The sequence below is a fragment of the Micromys minutus genome (genome assembly GCF_963924665.1).
Source record: "Micromys minutus genome assembly, chromosome: 2".
Lineage (NCBI taxonomy): Eukaryota > Metazoa > Chordata > Mammalia > Rodentia > Muridae > Micromys > Micromys minutus.
Genome location: NC_137971.1, coordinates 100,507,660 through 100,533,677, shown reverse-complemented (window position 1 = coordinate 100,533,677; position 26,018 = coordinate 100,507,660).

Genomic DNA, 26,018 nt, shown 5'->3' with positions numbered 1-26,018 from the left:
CGACAATTATCTGTCCTTTGTTACCATTTCATCAGTTTCACTACGTGATCAACAGAAGCAGAATCTACGTAAGGATCTAGTTTTTTTGCCCGTTTATAAGAAGCACCTCCTCATTTGTTAAAACTTTGTGACATTAATCTACATCTTTAGGTCCTATTTCCAATTTTATTTTTCTATTTTCAAACCACATTTGCAGTTACTTTCTTTGAATTCATCAAGGGCACCCTTAAAAGCTGAAAGTCTGGAATCCACTTCTTTCAACTTTTTTTTTTTTGTATAGAAAATGTTTTTATTTTTAAAATTGTATGTATGTATATATGTTTGCATGTGAATATGCACATGAGTTCAGTGCCTACAGGAAACAGAAGAGGGCTTTACATGCCTGGAGCTGAAGTTTTAAAATATTATGATTATCTTGACATGGGACATGGGTTCTTAAAACCAAACACAAATCCTCTGCATAAACAGTATATACTCTTAAGCATTGATCCATCTTTCCAGTCCTCCAAATATTTTAGTGTTAATTTTTTTTTATCACGACATTTTTTGGCAAACTTCAATTGTTATTGATGATGTATGTAAATAATGAATCATTCCAAGAAGATTTCAAATGATTTTGCCTGTTCTTTTGGGATAATACCTAGCTATGGTAAATTCAGCCTTATAAACTATATCATAACCTTATAAACTTAAATAAGAGTTGAAGATTAAACTTTTAAATGAGTTATCTGAAGAATGGATGCTGTCATAAAAGCATAAAAACATAAAATCTTATTATAAATTTCTGTGATATATTTTGGGTCACAAAGCCATATTTTGAGAATAACCTTAGTATTCTCAAACAGTGAGTTTCAAATATCCAGAAACTGTCAATAAAACTTAATTTTTTATTTTTTTTATTTTTTTGTTATTTCTTTTTTAAACTTTATTTAAAAAAAAGATAAAAGAAAAAAATTTTAAACATTTTTGCATAAATGTATACAAATACATTTTTGTCAGTGCTTAGGCTTTTTTTTTTTTTTTTTTCAAGGTTTGATACTCTGCATTAAGGTCTTACTAGTTACAATGAGCAAAAAGTACATGTAAAACAGGATGTAACCCGAAATTAGTCAACATTTTCTTGGTGTGTAAGGACTGAACATAATGTTTTATGTTTGTTTTCTTTATTTCTTGAACTTCACACAGTCTGTGAGTTGTTTCTGGGGCAGTCCGAGCCTCTGGGGTAAGCATCTCACTATCAGTGACTGCATATTATGTCTGTTCTTTTGTGACTGGGTTATCTCACTCAGGATGATATTCTCTAGATGCAGCCATTTTCTTAAGAATTTGGTTGAGTCATTGTTTCTGGTGGCTGAGTAATATTCCATTGTGTATATGTACCACAATTTTTGTATCCATTCATCTTCTGAAGGACATCTGGGTTCTTTCCAGCTTCTGGCTATTATAAATAGAGCTGCTATGAACATTGTGCTGCATGTATCTTTGTTGTATATTGGAGTGTCTCTGGAGTAAATACCCAGAAGTGGAATAGCTGGATCTTCAGGTAGTACTATGTCCAATTTTCTTAGGAATCACCAGACTAATTTCCAGAGTGGTTGTATCAGTTTACAACCCCACCAACAGTGGAGAAGTGTTCCTCTTTCTCCACAACCTCGCCAGCATCTTCTATCATCTGAGTTTTGGATCTTGGCCAATCTGACTGGTGTGAGGTGGAATCTCAGGGTTGTTTTGATTTGCATTTCCCTGATGGCTAAGGATGTTGAGCACTTCCTTAGATGTTTCTCAGCCATTCGATATTCCTCAATTGAGAACATTTTGTTTAGCTCTGTACCCATTTTTTAAAAGGGTTGTTTGATTCTCTGGTGTCTAGCTTTTTGAGTTCTTTGTATACCTTAGATATTAGGCCTCTATCTGATGTGGAGTTGGTAAAGATCTTTTCCCATTCTGTTGGCTGCCATTTTGTTTTCTTGACAATGTCCTTAGCCTTACAGAAACTTTGCAATCTCATTAAATCCCATTTGTTAATCTTTGACCTTAGAGCTTGAACCATTTGTGTTTTGTTCAGAAAATTTTCTCCTGTACCTATGTGTTCTAAGGTTTTCCCTACTTTCTCATCTAATAGTTTCAGTGTATCTGGTTTAATGTGGAGATCTTTGATCCACTTACACTTGAGCTTTGTACAAGGAGATAAGAAAGGGTCTATTTTCATTCTTTTGCATGCTGAGTGCCAGTTGGACCAGCACCATTTGGTGAAGAGGCTGTCCTTTTTCCATTGAATGTTTATGGCTCCTTTGTCAAAAATCAGGTGACCATATATGTGAGGGCTCATTTCTGGATCTTCTATTCTATTCCATTGATCCACATGCCTATTTCTGTACCAGTACCATGCAGTTTTCAGCACAATTGCCTTGTAATATAGCTTGAGGTCTGGGATAGTGATTCCTGCAGATGGTTTCTTGTTATTGAGGATGGATTTTGCTATTCTAGGTCTTTTGTTATTCCAGATGAAATTGCACATTGATCTTTCCAACTCAGTGAAGAACTGGGTTGGAATTTTGATGGGGATTGCATTGAATCTGTAGATTGCTTTTGGTAGGATGGCCATTTTTAAAATGTTGATCCTTCCAATCCATGAGCACGGGAGATCTTTCCATTTTCTGAGTTCTTCCTTGATTTCCTTCTTTAGAAGTTTGAAGTTCTTTTCAAACAGGTCCTTCACTTGTGAAGTTAGAGTCACACCAAGGTATTTCATAGTTTTGTGACTATAGTGAAGGGTATCTTTTCCCAATTTCTTTCTCCACATGTGTATCCTTTGAGTATAGAAAGGCTACTGATTTGTTTGAGGTAATTTTGTATCCAGCCACTTTGCTGAACTTGTTTATCAGCTGTAGAATTTCTCTGGTGAAATTTTTGGGGTCACTTAAGTACACTATCATGTCATCTGCAGAGAGTGATGGTTTTACTTCTTCCTTTCCAATTTGTATCCCTTTCATCTCCTTTTGCTGTCTAATTGTTCCAGCCATGACTTCCAGTACTATGTTGAATATGTAGGGGGAGATTGGTCAGCCTTGTCAAGTCCCTGATTTTAATGGGATTTCTTCAAGTTTCCCACAATTAAGTTTGATGTTGGCTGTTGGTTTGCTGTATATTGCTTTTATTATGTTTAGGTATGGACCTTGGATTCCTGTTCTTTCCAGGACTTTTAACATGACGTGGTGTTGAATTTTGTCAAATGCTTTCTCAGCAACGAATGAGATGACAATATTATTTTGTTCTTTGGGTTTGTTTATATGGTGGATTACATTGAAGTATTTCCTTATATTAAACCATCCCAGGATGAAGCCTACTTGGTCATGGTGAATGATCATTTTTATGTGTTCTTGGATTTGGTGTGTAAGGAATTTGTTGATTATTTTTGCTTCAATGTTCATAAGTGAGATTGGTCTGAAGTTCTCTTTTTTTGTAGGGTCTTTGTGTGGTTTAGGAACGAGGGTTATTGTAGCCTCAAAAAATGAGTTAGGTAGTACTCCATCTGATTCTATCTTGTGGAATAGTTTGGCGAGTATTGGTGTAATGTCCGCAATAAATGTCTGATAAAATTCTGCACTGAACTCGTCTGGACCTGGGTTTTTTTTGGTTGATTGGCTTTTGAGGACTTCTTTAATTTCTTTAGGTATTATGGGACTATTTAGATGATTTACCTGGTCCTGGTTTAACTTTATGATCTTGTATTGGTCTAGGAATTCATCCATATCTTCCAGATTTTCCAACTTTGTGTAGTATAGGCTTTTGTAGTAGGATTTGATGATTTCTTGAATTTCCTAAGTTTCAGTTATTATGTCTCCAATTTCCTTTCTGATTTTGTTAATTTGTATAATCTCTCTTTGCCCGTTAGTTAGTCTGGCTAGGGGTTTATCAATCTTGTTGATTTTCTCAAAGAACCAGCTCTTGGTTTTGTTGATTCTTTTGATGGTTCTTTTTGTTTCTATTTGGTCTATTTATGCCCTAATTTCGATTATTTCTTGCCATCTACTCCTCTTGGGTGTATCTGCTTCCATTTTTCAAGAGCTTTTAGCTGTGCTGTCAAGTTGCTGATGTATTCTCTCCAGTTTCTTTTTGGAAGCACTCAGAGCTATGAATTTTCCTCGCAGTACTGCTTTCATTGCATCCTATAGGTTTGGGTATGTTGTGTTTTTTATTTCATTGAATTCTAAAAAATCCTTAATTTCTTTCTTTATTTCTTCTTTGACCCTGCTATTGTTTAACAGAGCGTTGTTTAGTTTCCATGTGTATGTGGGCTTTTTGTTGTCTTTGTTGTTGTTAAAGACCAGCCTTAGACAATGGTGATCTGAGAGGATGCATGGGAGTTTTTCAGTCTTCTTATATCTATTGAGGCTCGTTTTGTCTCCAATTATGTGGTCAATTTTTGAGAAGGTGCCATGGGGTGCTGAGAAGAAGGTGTATTCTTTTACTTTAGGATGATATGTTCTATAGATATCTATTAATTCCAGTTGGTTCGTAATCTCTGCCAGTTTTACAGTGTCTTTTTCAGTTTCTGTTTTCATGATCTGTCCATTGGTGAGAGTGGGGTATTAAAGTCTCCCACTATTATTGTGTGGGGTAAAATGTATTATTTGAGCTTTAGTAGGGTTTCTTTTATGAATGTGGGTGATTTTTTATTTGGAACATATATGTTAAGGATTGAGAGTTTCTCCTGACAGATTTCCCCTGTAATGAATAAAGAGTGTCCTTCCTTATCTTTTTTGATAACTTTTGGTTGGAATTTTACTTTATTCGATATTAGAATAGCTTCTCCAGCTTCCTTCTTGGGGTTTTTTGCTTCAAAGTTTTTTTTTCCCAACCTTTTACTCTGAGATAGTGTCTGTCTTTGTCTCTGAGATGAGTTACCTGTATTCAGCAAAAGGCTGGATTTTGTTTATGTATCCAGTCTGATAGCCTATGTCTCTTTATTGGGGAGTTGAGTTCATTTATGTTAATAGATATCAAGGAGTGGTGGTTTCTGTTTCCTGCTATTATTGCTTTTGTAGGTTGAGTTGTGTCTGTGCCTCTTTCTTTTTTGGTTTTCTTGCTTAGGAGTTTTCTTGTTTTTAACTAGGATGTAAATCCTCTCATTGTATTGGTTTTCCACCTATATTTCGTCATAGTGCTGGGTTTGTGGTCAGATATTGTGTAAATTTAGATTTGTCTTGAAATATCTTCATCTCTCCATCTATGGTGATTGATAATTTTGCTGGGTATAGCAGCTTGGGCTGGCACTTGTGCTCTCTTAGGGTCTGCATGATGTCTGTCCAGGCTCTTGTAGCTTTCATAGTCTCTGCTGAGAAATCGGGTGTGATTCTGATTGGCCTGCCTTTATATGTTACCTGACCTTTTTCACTTACTGATTTTAGTATTCTTTCTTTGCTTTGGGAACATGTTGTTTCGAATATTATGTGTTGGGAGGAATTTTTTTCTGGTCCAACCTATTTGGAGTTCTGAAGGCTTCTTTTATGCTCGTGGTCATCTCATTCTTAAGGGTAGGGAAGTTTTCTTCTACAATTTTGTTGAAGATATTTACTGTGCCTCTTAGTTGATATTCTTCTCCCTCTTCTATTCCTATTATCCTTAGGTTTGGTCTTCTCATTGTGTCCTGGATCTCCTGGACATTTTGGGTTAGGAGCTTTTTGGTTTTGGCATCTTCTCTGACTCTTTTGTCTATGTTTACAGTGTTCTTCGGCCCCCAAGATTCTCTCTACCATCTCTTGTAGTGTATTAGAAATGCTTGCTTCTGTGACTCCTGATTTCTTTTTTAGGTGTTCTTCCTCTAGGGTTATCGCTATTAGTGTTTTCTTTATTGTGTCAATTTCCGTTTTAAATTCCTTCTTTCATTCCTTCATCTATTTGGTTCTTTTTTCCTGTAGTTCTTTGAGTTCTTTGAGTGTTTTTCTTGTTTCCTCTTTAAAAGCTTCTGGTTCTTTTTGCTTTTCCTCCCGTTCTTGTTTAAGGATCTCTATCATCGTCTTGAGGTATGACTTTAGGTCTGAGTCTTCTTTTTCTGGAGTGTTTGGCATTCCAATGTTTGCTGTGATTGGAGAGCAGGGTACTGGTGTTGCCAGGTTGTCATGGTTTCCTTGGGATATCCTCTTTTGCTTTTCTCTTGCCATCATGTTGTCAGTGATATGATCTTGCCTTTCACTTGTACCTGGTCTGTGTTCCTGGATCTCTGCTGGTCCAGGTGGCGGATGGTCCAAGCCCTGTTCTTTTCCAGAGCCGCTGGGTGGGAACAGACGTCCCAATGCTGGGTTTCTGGTCCCTTGATCAGGCAGGGCAGGGGCATGCTTTCTGTGCACACTCGGCAGAGATCTCTCTGTCCCCTGACTGCTCCGATCTCCTTCTCACCAGGCCTTAACCTTTGGGAACTGCTGGTCCAGGTGGCAGATAAGCTGAGCCCTGTTCTCAATTTTTTAAAAAAATTATTCTTCATAAATTTTATATAGTATATACTATTTTTCCTTTCTACCAACTTCTTTCAGACACTAAGACCCAGTTTCATGCTCTTAAAAATAGAAATAGAAAAAACATGGAGTGCGACTTATTTTGACAAGTTGTTTCAAAATCGGAGGCCTTTCTAGAGTGTAGGTGATATACTCAGCATCATTTCATTGAAGAAAACTGATTTCACTATTGACTTAGAATAGAAGAAAATTTCCATAACCTGAAAAAAAGAAGAGATGTTTATGAACATAAAAGAAGCCCACAGAATTCCAAATAGACTGGACTAGAAAATATACTCCTTTACATAATAAACACATGCATAAAACAAAGAAAAAATATTCAAAGCATTAAGTTAGTAAAGCATATTCAAATTCAAAATTATACTAGAATTCTTACCAGAGACTATGAAACCTAGAAGATCCTGAGCAGATGTCATACAGACCATAAGAGAACACAAATGCCAACCCAGGCTTCTATATTCAGCAAAACTCCCAATTACCATAGATGGAGAAACCAAAATATTCCAAGACAAAGCCAAATTTATACAATATCTTATGCAAATGAATGGGACTAAAAAGCATAATCCTGAGTGAGATAACACAATCAGAAGAGAACACACATGGTGTACACTCACTGGTAAGTGGATATTAGCCTCAAAGCTTGGAATGCACAGATAAATTCACAGAACACCTGAAGCTCAAGAAGATGTAAGGCCTAAATGTGGATGCTCTTGACCCTTTATAGAGCGCAGGCACAGTCAATTTAGCATATTTCCTTTTTAAAATTATGTTTTTATTATTTAAAAATTAATTTAAGCATATTTTGATAATATAAAATAGTATGTATATCCCTTGAGAATTCCATGTAGCACATTTTGATTACATTTACTTCTACTCTTCCTAGATATATTTCTGTTCCCTACCTTTCTCCACTTACTGTCTTCTTTGTTGTTGTTAGAATATATGGTATGCCTGGAGATAGTCTGGTCCTCTGTCTCTTACAATCTTTTCATCTTTTCTTTCTTCTCTCACAGTTGACTGAGCTTTACATATAAGGGTTGTGTTGTAGATGCATTGGTTCAAGATAGGTTTCTCACTACTTCTTTTTCTCTGTATTTTCATCAGTATGGGCTTTCTGCAATGATCTCTTCTGATTGCAAAAGAAGGTTCTTTGATAAGAATGAGAACTATGCTTACCTGTGGATATAAGGATACGTCTTTAAAATACTGCTTATATTATATTGGTTTATGAAACGGACAATAGTAGATTCCTTCTCTAGATTTCCTGACCACACTGGTAATGGGGAGTTGGCTAAGTTTTCAGTACCAGAAAAGAATTCCCAGTACCATGTAGGTGGCTATTGGTTACCCACAGGACATAATTGCCACTATTTTATCTTGCAGAACATCTTGCCTGTCTGGATAGTATTGTGTTTCACAGGTATCCTGGCTGGATAAGATTACAGGTTACGTTTCTCTCTTAACAACTTTGTTCAGCTCCTTCTGGTAAGATGAGAGCTGCTCTTCAGTGAGTAAGATCCAGATTGATCTTTCCAAATTCCACGTCTGAAGTATATGGATCGTCAGCAATAGGATTCTTTTTCTCGAAGGCAATGAAGGGTAATGACAATAGGCTGCATTTTCTGTTTTTAATCTTGGACTTACCTGACCAACAACGTGAAAGGATATTTCCCACACTTAGTGCTAGATATTTTTTGTTATCGTTGTTTATGGTTTTTGTATGATTGTATTGTCATCTCAAGTGGTTTAACATCAAATAAATACATATATAAAACACCATGTATATATTTAGGTAACCACAATAGGACATGATTACCCATGTTAATTTTTTTATCTTTTTATTTTTTTTTCAAGTATCCTTAGTAATATTTATTCCTCCCCTTCTCTCTTCCTTCTTGGTCTTAAGTTTTAAGGGACTTGGATTTTCAAAATTTTGTATAACCATTTACTTCATCTCAAAGTCACCAATTATATTAAGAAGAATCAATATTTATATGGAATCTTTGAAACAGCTTCCTAGATAAAACATCCTAGATGGTATGTTTTCTCAACATATGGATATTTGTCTACATATAAAATTTTATTGGTTAGCCAGGAGGTACATGCCTTTAATCTCAGCACTCGGGATGCCATAGGCAGGCAGTTTTCTGTGAGTTCGATACCAGCCTGATATATAGAGCATGATACTGGTCATCCTAGATGACTTACCGGAGCTTTAACATTTGCTGCTTATCCTTATTTTATTTTATGCCTCTTTCCCTTATACGAGAAGAGTTTTAGCCTTTTTGTAAAGCTTCCCCACATTCTTCAGTCCCTAGAGACTGAGTTGTGTGTTGTACTTGCTATATAAATCATTTAGTGGATTTGACTATCTACCCAGAACACTAAAACATTTTTTTTTCATATAAAAGCAGTCAGAAATTTCAAAGAGGAAAGAGGGTATAGGGGATGTCTTGAAGGGAGAAATGGAAGAGGAAAATTGTGTAATAACATTATAATTTCAAAAATAAAAGACAATTTAAAAAGGGCTGTATATCTTGTTTATTGCTGCACATTTGTGGAAGTAGCACTTTTGAGTTTCTTTTGGGAAGATATTTTCTACAGTCACAGCTTGGCCCCCATTTAGTGTAAGAGCTTGACTTTTAGCCTTATCTTAGTTAAGGTTGATATTCCTGTGGTAGGACAACATGACTGAAGTAAGTTGTGGAGGGAAGGATTATTTGGCTTATACTTCCTCAGCACTGTTCATGATTGAAGGAAGTCAGGACTGGAACTCAAACCGGGTAGGAGCCTGAGAAAGGAGCTGATGCAAAGGTCATGGATGGCCACTGCTTACTGGCTTGCTCCTATGGCTTGCCCAACCTGCTTTCTTATAACACCCAGGAATACCAGGTAGGGCTAGCATCACCCCAAATGCCACTAATCACTAATTCATAAAACGCTCTATAAGTCTGCTTAAGGCTCATCTTATGGAAGTATTTTCTAGTCTTTTGTTCATTACATTAGTCCACTTTAGTTTTTTATTTATTTCAAATGTGGGACATGTCTCTTCCTTTTACCAGATCATAACAAAATTATTAAATGTCACGATTTCAATATTGCATTGACTCATGGAGCAGAGATGGCCAAAGAGCCTGGGACATGAGGAACAATCTATCACACACACATATTTATTTACATAAATACCATTTGTTGGGGTGTTCATGGTGACTAAAACCACTACAAGAGCAATGCCAGAGACAAATAGAGTAACAATGAAAAGTATGAGCTATTGTGAGAAATAGCAAAGGTAACAGAGGAACAGGAGACTTGTAAGTACTGTTGGAAGAATCTTAGCAAGAGACTTTCAGTTCATAAAAAGTGCAGTAACTATGAAGGACAAGGCAGAAAAACACTAGATGATACGGTGTGTCTGTACCTGAGAGCACGGGGAACAACATTTAAGGTATAGATATCTGTTCTTTAGAGATATATAATATTTAAGCAAAACTTAAACTGTGAAATATTAACAAGAAAAACATTAAATTATATACTTTTTTGCTTTATTATCAGGATTCTCTGAACAATAACTTCTCGTTAGACACACACTGATTAATTTGTATTGTTTTTAAGTATCAATGCTTCAGGTAAAATATATATTTATGTGTTGTTGATTCTTTACTGCATTAGGAATTTGCATTAAACAAACTTTGAAATACAAATGACATAGTGGGACAAGCCTTTATGCCTAGCACTTAGGAGGCAGAGGCAGGTGTAGTGTTGTGAGCTTTGAGTCAGTCTGTTCTACATAGTGAGTTTCTAGACAGTCAAGGTTGTACCCACCCATCCATCCATCCATCCATCCATCCATCCATCCATCCAGACAAATGAAAACTTGAACTTGGGTTGTGGCACATGAGTATATTGTAGTATTTGAGATCCTGAGACAAGAAGATACTGAGTTTAAGGTCAGAATGAGCTATCTAGCAAGTTTGACACAACCTAAAATGACTCTATCTCAATATAAATTAGAAATTTCAAACATCACCCCCAAATATATTTTAAGTTTATTACTTCTATATACTGATCCCGGAAACCAGAAATTCTTAAATGTTGTGTTTATACTGCATAGTATAGAAGGCTTGTATCATTTATATAGGGTATCTGATTAGAACCAGAAATAAATGATTTATAAATGAATAGGATGTGGCATATCAGGACTCTGTTTCTGTCTAATCTGAACTTTAGTAGATGCCATGGAATTGACTACAGACAGCCCAGGCCTGGACCCATTCAGAATTCTCATAGAAATATTCCCTTTCAACCACATATATTTGCTTTAATGCATACTTACTTAGAAATTAAAATATCCTCAAATATTAATTGAAAACATGCAAAGACTTAATTTGAATCAGTTTGGAATTACCTTTGTTCAGTGGACTGAGTCTTCCGTACACAAATGAGTGAGTAGAATGACTTAGAAATTACTGTAAAACAGTGAAGCCAGGATATTAACAAAATTGTAAGCACTTTATACCTTAATCTCAAGACGTTCTTTTGCTAAATATAAGACCAATACTGGGAGGATCAGCTAAGACAGAAACATCACATCTGGGAAAGAATGAACATGGGTTTATGAAGGCCAATGGACAAGAAAGATGTGATCTCATATGCGTCCTTCTCCTGCTAGAACCTCCAAACAAGCTCTCAGCCCTGGTCTGAAAAACTTCCTCCTCTTCTTCCTCTTCCTCTTTCTTTTCCTCTTCCTCCTCCCCCTTTCTTCTTCTTGCAGTGTGTGGTGATTAACGCAGAGAACTACACCTGGTTAATGTGTGGAGAATGGGAGGCTGGGCAACTTTCAACTCTAAATGGGGACATATTACATTTTATCTGCAAAAAGAGTGTATAAGACTTAGAGGTGTTAGAGAATCACAAGGACATTTTCATTCTGGTACAGCAGGGCAGCTGATCATATGCGCGCGCGCAGGTTTTGGCAGTATGCCAAAGCCTTAGGCAACATGAAGCCTCATCAGCCTCAGCTCAGCAAGGGGTAATGGAAGTGAAGTTCTTCCAGTAGCTACGGAGCCATTGGCAATGGATAGCTGCTGAGAGAGGGGCAGTCTCTTACATTATATCTCGACTGTAGTTTTCTCTCCCTTCACTCCTCCATGTCTCCATTCTCCCCTCCTTGACCTCCCATGGGATGAACTTGACTAGGCACAAAACCTCCCATAAAGGCTGGATGAGGCAACCAAGTAGGATGAAAACATCCATAAGAGCAGCCATAGTCAGAGACACACCTTCCTAAAGGGACCTGAGATAGAACCAAACTTGACTGTCACAGAAAGTCAATTTCCTTTAACACAGGTCCTATTTTAACACCCCCCCCCCTTTTCTTGCTTTAATTCAGCAAAGTTGTCATCATCAACAAAAATGTGTCAGAAATACATTTTTGTAAGTTTAATACAGTTCCATATATAACCTTATTAAAATGTATTTTAATTTCATCTAGCATTTTGGGAATCTCTGAGCTTTTTAAAATGTGATAAATTCCTTGAAGCTATAGATTTTCTTATGGTTGCCATTAACCATTTTTTTCCCTGTCTTCTCTCTCCCCTGTCACACAAAACTTATAAACTTTAGTTGGGTTTAGCTTAACAAGTTACTAGCAGAATTATGTCTTATAGCATATATAAAGTTACGAGTTAAGGGCATAAAACTCCCTGCTACTCTCCCTGAAACTTCACAGACACATTATAAAACAGAATACTGACAGTTAAGATTCTTGATTTGCAACTAAAAGTCAAACTTCATGGCGTACATTCATTGTACTGGGATGTTATTACATAGGCATATATTCATCCATGTACAGAGTGTATGCTGAGCATATTCTTCCATATCTTCCTGCCCTCCCTTTCTTCTTCTTTTATGTTATGCTCTTTTGTTTCTACAGATATTTTCACTTTATACCTTCATGTCATGTATTCATATATGACTTTATGCATTTATATAAAACATTGTATCTGGCTCTTTTTCAGTTTTGCCCAAACCTAGTCACTTACTGCCTCTTCTGTGAGTAACCGAGATTTGCTCCGCTCTCCTGTGTTTAGATCTACTCTCTTCTTCCGGCTAGACAGACTCGGGGTCAATGTCTTAATATCTGAATGGATACTTAGTATTCTTCCTTAGTCTCTTTAATTATTTGTCTCTCACCCTTGGTTCTCAATAGTATAATGTGCACTACTCAAAGTTTTGTGCAGAAGTGGGATCCTACTTTTGAGTCATCAGGATGAAGCACAGCGGGGCTGCTGTCACTGGTGTTTGGAAGCTCAGCTTGGAATCTTGTGCTCTGAAATTAAGTCAGCAGTTCCAATGTCACAATATCGACCCCCCACTGAGACCACTGTCAGCTCTTATTTAGGTCTTTTATACCTGAATGGCAATTAGTTAATATCTTGATCATTGTGTTCCTGGGTATTTGATTTTTCAGGGGCTTAGAGGATTGTTTACATTTATCTTCATTAAATTCCATTATGGTAATTTGGCTTGTTTTACCTGACTGTAGAAAAAAGTTTATTCTATTGTATCAATAGAAATCCCTAATACCACTTGATAATCTTTCCTCCTCATTTTTTTTAGTTGATAAAATCATTCCCCTGCCAACTAACACCTCCCATTACACTTAAATATATAGGGTACAAGGGAACAGTGTGAGGAGAAAATATTAAATACAATACTAGGTGTGCTCCTTCGTTTCCAGATTCCCCCCACATTATTACATTCTCTTGATAATTCTGCCTGGGAGGCGAAATGAGATCTTGGCCAAACATTGGCCCAGGGCAGGACTACTTTCCCATTACTTTCTCACTTTCAGCTAAGAATTATTCTCCTCTGTATCAGTATGGCTCTGGCAGCTAACTGTCAGACTGAACACGAGGACCCCAGTGAAGGAGCTAGAGAAAGGACTGAAGGAGCTGAAAGTGTCTGCAACACCATGGGAAGAACAACATTATCAACTATCCAAACCCACCACAGCTCCCAGGGACTAAAACACCAATCAATGAGTTCGCACAGAGAGACTCATGGTCAGAGGTACACATGTAGCAGAGGACAACATTTTCTGACATCAATGAAAGGAGAGGCCTTTGGTCCAGCAATGGCTTGTTTTCTGAGTGTAGGGAAATGCCAAGGTGCTGAGGTGTGAGAAGGAGGTTGGGAGAGGGAGCGGGGGAGGAGGATGGGTTTGTGGGAAAGGGTTAACATCTGAAATGTAAATGTAAAAATTTCCAATAAAATAAAGAAAAAGGAATTATTTTAAATATATGCTTATCATTGTCAACCCAGGAACTACTATTTAATATAATACTTTTGAAGATCTCTATTTTACTTTCTTCTCTCTCCCATATATTGTCATGCTCAGCACTAATTTTGTGTAGTTCTACATCTTGGAAAATGATAACATCTGGTGTGTGCATGCATCTGTATGAGTCTGTTTATATGTGTTTGAGTGTGTGGTTGTATACATATATATGTGTATGTTGGTATGGGTATGAATGTGTGTGTCTGTGTCTGGTTTTGGGTATATGTGTGTGTGTGTGTGTGTGTGTGTGTGTCTGTGTGTGTCTGTGTGCGCGTGCGCATGTGAATGCAATATTTCGGGATGAGGACATAGATTAGTTAGTGAAAGTATTTAGCATTTTGATTTTTTTATATAGTCTTTAGAGTACTTTTCACCTATAGGCCCATTCATACTCATATTCAGAGAACTGTGCACTTTTCAATGATGATAATTCATCTTTGTATCAATCAAGAGCTTTAAACTCCATTGGCAAGGAATGGCTGACAGGAAGTGATTCTTTTCGTGTTCCTCACTGTCAAATTCCTTAGCCCTCCCGAATCCACTATGACAGAGAATACAAAGTTCTCAGCTTTCACCCCTTGTTGTCTTCAGTCAGTTGTTTTACATTTTCTCCAGACAAGGTTTAATAAAATGAAAGAGATCTAACTTTTGAGTCTAAAAGCTTGGGATTGATTCCTGACTCTGAATTGACTAGCTGATGGAGCTAGAGTGATGTATTTTTTCTAAACTGTAACCACGGGAAGCAATAAGGCTGATGTGTCTGCAGTTGAGCTCAGGAAGTGAACTGGTGTGTATATATAGAGCTAGCAGAGGTAGAGGCACATGCAAAGGGCTGACTGTATGTCTATTCCTGTCCTTTCTCTTCCTATAGCGTGACTTAACCCACAGAAATAAGATCTCAACCAACAGGGTGTCAAGTGGAAGAACCAGGGATGAAAAGTTTAGAAGACAAAAGCAAGCTCATAATTAGGCCAAGCAAACTTATTTAAAAGTACAGCATCTTATATACAATTGGTAGTTGGAAAAAACATTATCCAAATCAGCAGAGATGTAAGTCAAACAATGTTGACATATAGAACCCAAGATACCATAGACACAGTTGTCTTCGAACTGATTATCACAGCTGAGAGGGAAGATTTAGGTCCCCAGAAACTGGAACCTTGACTCCTTGAAGCACTGACTCCAGTCTTAGACCAGCTTTGCTAAGTTCACTCCTGGGTTAATTCCTTATGTTCTTTCGTCAGAGCTTCAGAAACAGTCTTGGGTCAAGCTAACTTCCCCAGAACAGCCAATTATTGATTATTCAAGGGAAAGTTAATTAAAACATCAGCCCAAGAAGATTCATTCTTATTAATCACACTTTATGATTGCCATTGTGTTTTATGAACAGTAATAAAACTCTTAAGAGCTAGTATAAACATCCACTATTATAGTTACACATAAAAATCTGCCACTATTGTGGAAGTCTGCACTGTATCCCAGAGTTCTTTGTTCATCTTGCTATTCACAGAATGCTGTCATGGCTTTGGATATTCAGATTGATTAATATTCCTTTTCTTTGCTTCTGCTATCCTAGTGGAACTTTTTCTGTTTTTATTTTCCTCTAATATAAGCTGTATCATTCTTACTGATTTCAGAACACAATAGTGCATAAGTAGTTTTCAATATAATTTTATGTACCAGTAAAACACCCATCATGATAATTTTCATGAGTATATTAATATGGTGCCTAAAACAGCACTAAATATTATATGAAATAAAATTTGAAATTTTAAATTACATTACAAACACCGTTTCACAGTGGTGAAGTAAGTTACAAAGGTGGAATACAAATGGATAATTCAGGGTTCTGGCTCAGGAATTGTGAATTTATATTCCAAATAATGGAACATAATAAAAAGTGTGTAGAAGGCTTTGTGCTATGCCTTGAGAATATTTAATTCTCATTTTAGTATAAGTAAACAATTCATGGCAGTTATGCTTAGAAATGTTGTCTAAATGGCAGAAATGATGTGGGAGAGAAGTGCCAGCTATGAATGCTGCTACAAAATGGAATTCCATGTATATAATTACTTCAGAATGGGCACAATGGCTATAATGTTCCCAGTGCAGTTACAGATATCTGGGATCTGCAATGAACAAACTATGTTTCTCCTCTTTCCCTGAAGAATGGACAATGTAGATGATGTAGCAAAGTTCAGGAATAGAATAAAATAGTAACAGATCAGTGGAATGTAAGAGTATTAAAGGTCAGATGGATGAACACCATCTTTCAGTGATAATTAAAAGTTGCTGGAAACATACTCCCCAGCCCCAAATTTTGTGTGAACTTGAATTCTCAAACTACTTTTAGCTTTCAGAAACCAAAAAATAGAATAAACGTCTTCATTAGACATTTATGATTTGCATCATCAGATTTTCAATGAAAATAATAGTATCCAGAAGAGATTTTTAAAAAGTACTCTCCCATAGTACAGTTGGTAATCACTATGCCCACATGAATTTGAACATATGTATGGGTATTTCTCCTTTTATTTTAGTATCTAGAAGAATTCTTGGTATGCAGTAAATGTTCTAGTAATGCTTGTTTAAATGTTATTATTTGATCAATGCCACAATGGCCTGTTGTCATTCTTTGCTTTTTGCTCTGTTTACATGCTTAATGCTATGTTTAAACAAGACCTTCATGACTTACAGATCCACACATTACTCAGCTGCTTTATGAATTCTGCTCACCTTGGCCTAGGTTCAAGGTGCTTTTGATGAACAAACTAACACATATTCTATTTTGTTGTATTTTGTGTATGTATCTCACTTGCAAAATATTGGTCCCTGGCTAGCGTTCATGTATCAGCTTCCCACATGAATGTTAAACAGGCAGCGATGATGGTCTATAATTAGAGTGCTTAAAATGATTGGAAATAAATTGGCACTCCAATTATAGATGCATGAAAGAGGCACCAGTATATCACATTCAGTCCATTAATTTCTAAAGTGGTTCAAGACATCTCAGTGTTTCGATGACATTACTTATTCACGGCTGCTGTGATTCACTCAGAATTCTGATACATCAAAATTTTGAAAGTTGAAGGAGTGTTTGCTCTTACCTTAATATTCTAGGGGGGTGGAGAAATTGAGAAAGAGAGAGAGAGAGAGAGAGAGAGAGAGAGAGAGAGAGAGAGAGAGAGAGAGAGAGAGAGAGAGAGAGAGAGAGAGAGAAACAGAGACAGAGACAGAGACAGAGAAAGAGGGAGGGAGGGAGGGAGGGAGAGAAATAGAGGCATAGAGAGAAAGGAAACAAAGTTTTAAATGTAGGATTCAAAACAAGTGGAGCAACAAATATTTGGTATGTTTTATTTTCATCATTTTTTTATAGAAAGAATGAAATTTTGTGCCTAATATGGCCTAAATCCACAAACTTATCCAAGTCTTCCAAAATAAAATTAAGGACGCAGCACTATCAGTTGTTGAGTTTTCAGTGTTTATATGGTTGTCTATGTGAGTTAGACATGAAATACAATCTTTTCCATGGATGTAAATAATGACCCTTCTCTAGTTTTCCAAAATGTCAGTTTGATATTAATAGTTGAACATACGTATATTTTTGTAGACATGAATCAACACTATTCATTATTGTCAGTAGAAATGACACTCATGTGATAATTTAAATCTGTTAATATTCCTTTTCTCTCACCTTTATTTATTTCTCAGGAAGGTATTTAATTTCCAAATATTTATATAACTTCTAAAGATGCTTCTTTTACTGATTTCCAACATTATTCCATTGTATTTTGAAAAGATACTTGATATATACAACATATTTTCAAATTAAAGTGTGGAAATATTCTGAGACTACATTTTGTGCATGTTCTGTAGCTGTTGGGTTCATCTGAGCCAGGGTACACTTAATACTACTGTCTTTTTACTTTTCCTTTCTGTATGATTCATTCTTTGCTGAAAATGGGGTACTAAAGTTCACATTTATTATTGATTGTGAGGCTATATTTCCTCTTATCTTTACTACTTTTTTATATTTTGATACTTTAAACAGGAGCAATGTGAACTAGAATTATTTCTTCTTGATAAAATGACACTGTATTTATAATCATCCCTTTTTTTTTTCTTTTCTTTTTTGGTTTAAAATCTTCCACCTAATTCAAATATAACTTTTCCAGCGTTCCCTTGTATTCCATTAGTATAGAACTGCTTATGTGTGCTTTTATCAATAATGAATTTCTTGAAGCAATATGTAACTGTGTCTTGTTAAAATGACTTACTCTATGAATTTAATCCATTTACATTTAATTTAATTATGAAAAAATGGAGTCTCATAGTTATTTTAAAAATATTTTTTCATTTTTTCTTTCCTTTCTTTTACTTCCTCATAGTTATCTTTTCTGGTAAAGTGATTCACTCTGCAGTTGGTTTCATGTTTACTTTTTGCCTTGTTTAGATATTTGGTTTGTGGTTACCATGATACTACCCAAACAATCATTTTAAATATGGACACATCTTTAAATGGAAACAAATTAGTAACAGTAATATGAAATTAAGATAGAACAAGTATACTAATAATCAATAAGAGACTCTGATTTTCTACACATTTTAAATATTTGATGTTTGATTTTATGTTTTTCCATTTTTCTCATTATTAACATATTAGTATAGTTATTATTCTAAAATACTGTTTTAAGTGTTTATGAAATTTATTAACTGGAAAATGTGCAGTGGGGAGAGGTATGATGACAGTAAGTTATAGCGTAAAATACAAAAAGAATATAGGAAGAGTTACAGACTTGTGATAGGTTGATAGGCACTAGATGATCATATTGTGGTGATCAAAACAACAAAACTCAACTAGAGAACAAATAAAAAATAGTAATTGAGTGATAAGAATATAAATATGAGTGCACATGGATGAGGGAATGGACAGGAATAGGAAGATTGGGTGTGGAGGGGGTGAAAGATCCGGTTGGTTGTAGTGAGAGACAGATCTAATTGAGAAGCAGTTTAGGATCAGTATGAAAATGTATTGAAGTGGAAACTCCCTAAAATATATGAAGGCAATCCTACTGAATTCGCCAAATAATGAGAAAGGTAGAGTCTCAATTGGCCATGTTTTGTTACTGAACAGAGCTTCCAATATTGGGACTAGGTTACATCCAATGGCGTTGATGACCTAAGGGGTCCTATGGAAGTTCCCAAAAAATCCAGGTCATGGTCAAGACAATAGTTTTCTGTCCAATAATTGATAGCAAGGCTACATTGCTGAAGACATCAGCCATACAACTTATCGAACATGTATCTGTTGAGCTGCTGCCCACGTAGAACTTCAATCCTTTTATTTTTAGTGTGTTTGGTATGGGGAGGTACTCTGCAGCCTACCAAAAAAGAAACATATGCACCAAAGAAAACCTATGATCTGTCTGCAAAATATGATAGGAAAATGGTAATTTGAAGCCTGTAGGAGTAACCAACCAGTGTCTGATTTGACTTGAGGCCCACTCCAAGAGATGAAACTAATATCTGAGAATTCTAGAAAACCAGCAACCAGAAGCTAGATATCTCTGACCTAGGGTCAACGCAAATACTGTTAGTCATAAAAAATCATGATAAAATGACTTCTAATGATATTATCCCACATAATATCATAGATGAGTGACGTATTCAGGTATCATCAGAGAAGCTTTCTCCTCCAGCAGCTGAGAGTCCTTTTTCTTCTGTTGATTTGCCTTGTCCAACTTCAGTGTGATGGTTTTTCCTTATTACATTTTATTTTGTTAGGTTTTGTTGTTATCTCTTAGTAGACTTTTCTAGCGAGAGACCAAATGTCAGTGGACTGAGATGGAGAGTATGTGCGGGAAGAACTGGGAGAAGAGGGATGAGAAATGGTAGTAAGTATATTCATACTGTGTGTGTGTGTGCGTGTGTGCACATGCACATGTGTGGCCATGCTTGTAAGTGTGTGCATGTGTAAACTGCCTTCAACAAAAGGGAAATATACAAAGCAGCATTACAAGGGCAAGAACAGAAAACAACATTGTTGTGTGGATATTAACAGCTTTAAATAACACATTAATAAATGCAGTTTGTTTTCCATCTTCTTTTCTAAGAAAAGAGAAAATAATCCTCAAATTTTTCTTTAAAAACACGGTTCTGCATGTTGATTTCTCATTGTACATAGGGAAGATACATACCTTTGTATTAATAATAGTTTTGGGTAAATTGATCTTTAAGGAAAAATAATATAAATATAATATTGAATACAGGAGATGGCAGTCTTGCTCTATTTTTGTACCTAATTATTCATATATACATATATATGCATATACATGTATATATATGGTGTTAGGAGGTATACAGTAATGAAAAGGTATCATTATACACAGAGAAGATATAAAAACAATAATCATTGAAATATCAGCAAATTCTGTATTTTCAGAGGAGAATGAGAATACACTGGGAAAGCCTTATGAGAAATATAGTTGTGACTCTTCAGCTCAGAGAAAAGATACTTTCTATGCTCATGACAACTTTTAAAGGTTTCAAGAATGTCACAGGAAAGGGGATTCATTCCTTTGTGTTTTTTAAAGGCACGATGAAAATAGAATTGTATTTATAATTATAGAAAACATTCACAGAAATTTTGCATTCTCTGGTATTAGGATTAGATTTCCTTGGCAGGGAATTCTTTGTTTGAAAATGTTAGAGAAATGCTACAGATGGAACCCACAGTTCAAAAAAGAGGCTGAGAACAACATTATTCTAACTAATAAAAAAAAAAACTGTCTTAGGTAACACCAATAAATAGTTTGCATAAGTCTAATGAAATATAATACTTATTTAGCTCCAGAATTTTTTATTTTTAAGTGTTGTAAACTGACTCACTTTGAGACTCCTGAATGTACTTGTTTTGGTCTAAATATTTACCTTTTCTTCCTAATGTACTTCATCTGACCATAATAATTCCAACAACAATACTTATGTAGTTGACAAGAAGACATATAGATGGCATTCATGTCTTTTCTCAGAGAATAAATATTAGCTCTACTAGCATTATCAAGTCTTTATCTTACAATGAGATCATAGATGCTCACATGGATTGAACTGTCCTGAAAAGACATGTGCTCCTTTTACATTGCTTCTTTTGTTCTTTTCTCTTGTCAGTGTCTCCTCGATTCCCATGTAGCATCCTGAGCAGACCAGGCAGTTTCCCACTTACCCATTTGCTTTTAGGCACGAAGAAGCTCAGAATCATAAAATCCCAATGGCTTACTTAATCAGTTTCTGCTCTTGTCTTAGTGTGCCCTAGCTTTAGGACTGTAGTGATGAAAGAGGGCTGCAGTGAGGTAGGGAGGTTCTGGTTTCCCTTCTTTTCCCCATCTTCCCCCATGCGTCCATCCCACCATTGCTCAGGCTCTCATTTGGCTTGTCCAGGGTTGCAGTGGATAGGGGATTAGGGGAAAGAGACAAGCACTGAACTTTGCTAGTCTAACAATTACAGTCTGTCCAGTGAGGAGATCAAGACTGCATAGTAGCTGAAGCAGGAGAAAGCATGCATAAGAAAGCAAAAGAAATCCCATTCACTCAGTCTGTGCCTGGAGAAGGTGCACAAGGAATAACAATCCCTCCAGAGTACAACTAATATGGTAGAAGATTAGTTCTCAGGCTATAGACTAATACAGGTATGGAAGAATCCTTGGGAACACATGGGTAGCACAAGCCTTTGGTTTCCTGATTGGAGGACTAAGGAAAGATTACCATCAGATGAGATGGCAAAAGCCCAGTAGGGTTGCATTATAGATGGCCAGGTATGGTTGCATGTGACCTCACATCCTACTCACCTTGACCCTTGGCATTAATCAGGTTTTCCTAGAGTTTGAAGGAATTTGATACCAGGCTCACTGTAAAGAAACAATAAATAAAGAATAGTTAAAAACTCTATTGTTAATGTTAAAAACACATGTGTATGTGTGTTTTTCCTTCATATATACATGTACCACAGCATGCTTAATGCCTGTGGAGGCCAGAAGAGTATGTCAGATCCCATAAATCTGGAGCTACAAATAGTTGTGAGTCACCATGGGCTGGGAATAAAACCCCAGTTCTCTTAATAAACAACTTATACTCTTAGCCAAGGAGCTACCACTCCAGCACCAGAAGCAAACAACTAATCATCGAGTACATTCTTCCATTCATGTTTGAGTCAGACACAAAATCTACCAATGCCATAAAGTCCCTTATCATTTTGGAGCAATATTTTTCTCACATAATTGTAAGCCCTGCTCTACTTTGTAGATCCCAGACATACACACAAACACACACACACACACACACACACACACACACACACACACACACACAGCACAATAATGTCATTTTGATAGGGGTGTTAATTGTATAGATAAAAGAGTTTCTAAAATCTAACGCATGACCATGTGAGGGTGGTAGACATGCTTAGTTTCCCCAGGGTCCAAAAGTGAAAATTCTAATAAAATAATCATTTTAAAAACTGGTTTAAAAAGTACCACCTTCCCTTGCTTTTCTTATGAGGATCTTGCTCCATGTATTTGTGGTTGAATGTTCATTTTTGTTCCCACAAAATTTCCTAACAAGGCCCATTACCTTCTTATGTCTAAGATGTGCATATTCTACTTCCATTTACAGAGTTTTTATGCTTTTTTAACTTTATGACAACATAACTTCAGGTTTTTACTTTAGCTATTTCCTTAAGAAATCCATACCTATCTATTTGATTTTCTCAGTGGGCAGGAACTGCAAATATGTTGGTGAACACATCAGCAGCAATTTAAGGTAATTTTGATAGCCAGTTTTTCTTCTTACAGCCCACTGTTAGGAAAAATGTTCATGTACAGATTATTTTCAAATGTCTGGGGCAATTTCCTTGAACGATCTTCATGCCTATGGGGTAGGAGTTTTCCATGCAGGCTGACTTTATAATCTCATGATCACATGGTGTTCTTTGTTTCATTTGTGGTGTAGACTGCATTTTTATCCTCCCCATCTCTCTGTATCTCAGTGTACATGTACTAGGCATACTGCTGGACATCGTGACAATACTTTCTTTAAGCATATTATGTTAACCATTTTCACCCTTTATGACCTTTTTTATTCATCTTAATCTCCTTTTTCTACCCATGCTAGACTCTGTTCTTCTCCATTATCCCTTCTCCTTCTCTCTTTCTCTCTCTGTCACACACAGACACATTCACACACATATGCACATGCACACACACATACATGCATATGTATTCATGGATTTATGTTCTGTGGATCCACAAATGAGAGATAGGAAGTCGTAGTGCTTTTTGAGTAGGGCATCTTTACTAAATATGATGATTTCAAAGTGACATTCTTGATTCAAACTGGTAGAAGAAACTCTCAGTAGTTTTCATAGTAATGAAATGATGCCTTCTGCTTTAAAAAGTTTAATAACAGACTTCCATATTATATTCAATGACCATATTGCTAAATGGGCCACAGCACATTTAAACAGTAATGATGAAACCCCTATTGGTCATGGCATTGGTGATTTACATTTTATGATCAGCAAATGGCTGGTCAGTGGACAGAACTGGAACTGCTATGCCATCTGTAGCTTGAAGCAAGGACCTATTTAGAGACTTATGTCACAGATCCTATTCACTCATTTGGTAGGGGCATTGTTCCATTTGCCAGATTTGTACCAGAGATCATATTCAACAATCACATAAAGCAATTAAGAGATGATGATCACTCCAAGTAGACAAAAAGCAGTTTATAATGGCAATCTTCTGAAACATCTTCCTACTTTAAGGAACTACTTACCTAGAACAAAGCCACAAGACCAATGAAACTGGATGCTTCCTAACCATCATGTGATAGAGGAATAGGTCAAAGCATATTATAGCTTTTCTTTCTAAAGAGCTGTGAGGATTTCAAGATATTGTAAAGGTCCATGGATAAAGTGAAAACAAAGGAACATCGAAAAGAAAGGTGCTTGGATTTCCGAATATAGAATACAGGTTGACTACCCTTCTCTGCAAAGAAGAGAAAGAGAGGGACGGGGAGGGACAGGTGGAAGGGAGGGAGAGGGGAAGCGGAAAGGAGGCAGGGAGGGGGAGAAAGAGGGAAAAACCCTAGGAAAGAAGTCTCTGGATTACGAGAAGGAAAGATACCCCTTACATATCATAGCACAGGTTTTTAAATATCTAGAGAATATAAAGGATTTTGTACAAAAAAACGAGACCTGAACATTGACGCTCTGAAAATGACAGGGTGCGTCCCTTTTCTGTGGTCTCATTAACTAAGAGTTGGCAGTGTCTCTTTTCCAGGCTTTTGAAGCAGGGACAGTTTTCATAACAGGGCTGTGCACAGAGTGCAGATGCTTGTCACTGTTCTACTCAATTCCCTTCCTTTTAAGGCCACAGGCTCTTGCCAGCTTAGGAGGAAGCCAACAAAAACAGGAGGAAAGGCATGTGTCCACTCTGTATCAGCTTTCTTGAGACATGTGGTCCAGGAAAAACAAATGACTTCATTATCTGTTGTTTATCAGAGAGTGGACAAAAGTCTACTTGCATGAATCATGTTGTGGGACCCTTCTATTATCAGGAAAACAAGTGTGTGTTTGTGTGTTGGAGTGTGAACATACAGGGGCATAGGCAGAGGTGCTTGCTTGTGAGGACAGATTTGGGGTAGGGCTAGATTAGTTTGAATATTTCTGTTAACAGAGACTGAGATAAAATTTCATCTCTCTCCTACTGCCTTAATGTGGATTATGTTCTTCCTTGTACAGGCTTATCTCTTCATCTCCATATGTGTCTCTTTTATGCGTGGCCTGCAAACAGCAGCAAGGATTATACTTTGGATTATATTACCACTTTGATAAAAAGTTCCAGTGGCTTCTAATCAACTGCTGAAACAGGGTTTCCAAAGCTTTCTATTAATTGATTTTTTCCCTATCTCTAAGGCTCCATCTCTGTCAAATTGTAAATTTTATCTAAATCTACTTTTTTGCAAATACCTTAGTTGGTCTCATCAGCCCTAGGCAAAGCCCATATTTTATTTGCTTTTTCTCCTTACCTACTAGCCTAATATCAGGTATATAACAAAAGCTCAATTAATATAAATGTATTAATTTACTTAGGATTATACCTTGTGTTTGTTTTTTTAGATCTAAATTTTCTAAGATTCTTAGCCCAGAAATTGAGCCTTTAAAAATTTCTATGGGATCAAAGTTAAACACACTTGCTGCCCTTCCAAAGAACATGGGTTCAATCTTCAGGACATACATTGTGGCTCACAACCATCTGTAACTCCAGTTCCACGGTATCCAATACCCTCCTCTGTCTGCCAGGTGAAATAGACATGCACACAGCCACAAACACAGGCAAAGGCACACACAGACAGAGACACACACACACACAGACACAGGTACACACACAGACACAGACACAGGCACACACAGAAACACAGGCACACAGACAGACACAGACACAGGCACACACAGACACAGACATAGGCACAGACACCCACAGAGACACAGTGCTGCTTTAAAACATAATTATGAGAGCAATTTGTTACATCAATAGATAAGTGATACACTATTTATTTCATAATCTAAGTAGTTACCTAGGGCCTAGTTCTCTCTTCAGAGAAATGAGCATACTGATGTTTGAGCCCTCTGTAAGTACAAGACAGACAACCATATAAGTAATAAGTCCTTATAAATGCTACTACAGCAAGTATGTAAATATTTGATAAATGCTCAACATCCTTAGTAATCAGGGAAATGAAATTCAAAACAACCCTGAGATCCGACCTTACACCAGTCAGAATGGCTAAGATAAAAAACTTAACAGTTGTAGGTAAAGATATAGAGAAAAAGGAATACTCCTTTATTGCTGGTAGGATTGTAAGCTTGTATAACCACTATGGAAATCAATCTGGCAGTTCCTTAGAAATTGTTCTAATTGAGGACTCAGCTGTACCACTCCTGGGCATATGCTAAAAAGATGCTCCAGCATATAACAAGGACACATACTCCACTATGTTCATAGCAGCCTTATTTATAGTAGTCAGAAGCTGGAAACAACCCAGATGTCCATCAACAGAGGAATGAGTATAGAAAATATGCTACATTTGCAAAATGGGTTACTACTCAG